The sequence below is a fragment of the Nicotiana sylvestris genome, chromosome 9 (genome assembly GCF_000393655.2).
Source record: "Nicotiana sylvestris chromosome 9, ASM39365v2, whole genome shotgun sequence".
Taxonomy (NCBI): Eukaryota; Viridiplantae; Streptophyta; class Magnoliopsida; order Solanales; family Solanaceae; genus Nicotiana; species Nicotiana sylvestris.
In genome coordinates, this window is record NC_091065.1 from 174180652 (window position 1) to 174183253 (window position 2602).

The 2602-nt window shown below is 29.6% G+C and overlaps 1 non-coding gene across 1 annotated transcript; it reads left to right on the forward strand.

Moving 5' to 3' along the window:
* Positions 1–213: 213 nt before the first annotated feature.
* Positions 214–297, forward strand: TRNAL-CAA (transfer RNA leucine (anticodon CAA)). The gene has a single exon. It is a non-coding gene; the product is annotated as a tRNA-Leu (tRNA).
* The last annotated feature ends 2305 nt before the right edge of the window (positions 298–2602 follow it).

A 2602-nucleotide genomic window follows, 5' to 3' on the forward strand; every position in this document is an offset into this window, starting at 1 on the left:
ATCATTACAAAGTATAAACTAAAGGAAATTATGGCACATGTCACCTTCAAATCCTAATTCCGTCCTTGGGCCTATATATAGGATTATTTACTTGTTCTGAGTAAATCGAGATGATATAAAGTCCTTTTTGTTAACTTGATTATGTAAAAAATTAGTCCAGTCAAGTACAAGAAGTATAATGTTATGTGAGTTCTGAGGCCAATGCTACGCAAAGTCAGGATGGCCGAGTGGTCTAAGGCGCCAGACTCAAGTTCTGGTCCTCGTGAGAGGGCGTGGGTTCAAATCCCACTTCTGACAGTTTTGATGTTTTAATTAATTTTATGTCTCAACAAATTTACTGAATAACATTTTCACCTGTTTTTTCTTTTCTTTAACAGTAGATTCCCAGCCAGTTTTCGTTCCCTAGTACTATTTCTTTTGGAAAATCCATTAATCTTATTCCATTACTTTTAATCTGCAAACAGTATGCAAATCTAACAACGTTCTTATGTTCATCACCTCATAAACACACGAAGATAAAATAAGGATTTAAATTTGATGGATTCAACAAAATTCTTAATAATAAATTTATTATACTTTTCAAATTATGGGTTCAGATTAAAACTTGTAGAGATTTTAATATTTTCCACTATATCTTTATGTTTAATGTAAAAGAATATTGGGGTCGGTTGAATGCTCCATCCACCACTGGAAACACACATTGGATCAAACCACTGCCTCTTGCTATATTTAACATAAAAATTTCAGAAAGTGCTTATTTGGTCGCTCCAATTTAACTTGTATCCATTTTTTTAAAAAGCTTAACTAGCACCCAAAATACAGAAAACTTCAAACCTTTTTCTCCTCCTCTTTCTCCTCCTCCTCCTCCTCCTCCTCCTCCTCCTTCTCCTCCTCCTTCTTTTTCTTCTTATTTGCTGTGAAACAAAGATGACAGTGATTTTATATGGTATTTGTGAGCAGGTTCTAAGGTGATTTATGGTGTTTTATAGTAAGGAACTGATGTACCGCTCCTCTCTTTGATATTTCTTAGGGTTTCTTCTTCTTCCTCTTAGTTGCAAAATGGTTTACTAGATTTGTTGTTTTGATAAATAAATAATTGGAAAAGGGTTCAAAATGCCCCTAAACTATTGGAAAAGGTTTAAAAATACCCTTCACCCACCTATTGAGCTAAAAATACCCCTTCATCTACCTTTTTAGTTTACTTATGCCCTTTGACCGTTAGGTCAATGCTGAATTAAAAATAATTATTATTCTTTTTGTAAAACTTTAAAAAATATTTTATAAAATATTTACGTTTTTTTAAAGAAATGCACCAGTAGTCCACTAATTTAGTAAAGTCTTTTTCTTCTTCTTTTTTCAGTTTTTACAAAAAAATCAATTCAGTTTTTACAAAAAAAAAAAATTATTTTTCCCAATTTTTTTAAAGCTTTATTTTTGTAAAAACTGAAAAATAAAATGTTTTTAATAAAATATTTTCGTTTTTTTAAAAACTGAAAAAAAAATCAACAAATTTTTTCGTTTTTTGAAATTATTTTTTTCAATTTTTTCAAAAAAAAAAACGAAAATATTTTTTCTTTAAAAAACTGAAAAACAAAAATAAAACGAAATGCTTTAAAAAACTGAAAAAAATGAAAAACAAAATCAAAATTGAAAATGTTTGGTTGAAAATTTTCTTTTCAGCTTTCAAAAAACGAAAATATTTTATTAAAAACATTTTTTCTGTTTTTACAATATTTTTTCAGTTTTTACAAAAAAAATGCTTTGAAAAAATGAAAAAAATAATATATTTTTGTAAAAACTGAAGAAAAAAAACTTTAATAATTAGTGGACTATTGGTGCATTAGTTTAAAAAAACAAAAATATTTTGCAAAATATTTTTTTTAAGTTTTACAAAAAGAATAATAATTATTTTTAATTTAGCATTGACCTAACGGTCAAAGGGCATAAGTGAATCAAAACCGTGGAAGGAGGGGTATTTTTAGCCCAATAGGTGGATGAAGGGTATTTGTAAACCTTTTCCAATAGTTTAGGGGCATTTTGAACCCTTTTCCGATAAATAATTGGGGTTTGTTCATTTGAAAGTTATGTTTCAAATTTGAGCTCATTTGGAGTCGATTTGGATATTGAATCGTGTGTTGAATTGTTAAAATTGAAGTACACGGTTTTGTTTTTAAGCAATTTGCACTTTTGACTAAAGTTTTAAGTGCATTCAAAATTAGCTGCACTTTAGACCAATTAGTACACCTTAAGTACAATTCAACAATTAGTCGCACTTCATACTAAATAGTCTTAAGTGCATCTTAAATTGGCAATTTCAGACGCAAACTTTTTCAACTTTAGACCTGTTAAGTCTAAAGGTAATTTTAAAGCGGGTAAATTTATAATTTTTTTGTGCAATACGAGTATCAATGGTGATCTTAAAGGGGGCATTTGTATCTATACCCGCTTTTTAGGTCACGTTTTAACTTGTGCCCGCTTTGTAAAAAAATTACAAGAGTACCCACTTTTTCGCGTAACTTTAGCATACGGGGCTGAAGTAGCAAAGGCAATCACGCTTTAGAGCTGAAGTTTTTGTTTTATAACTAGCGAACTTCAGTTCTAG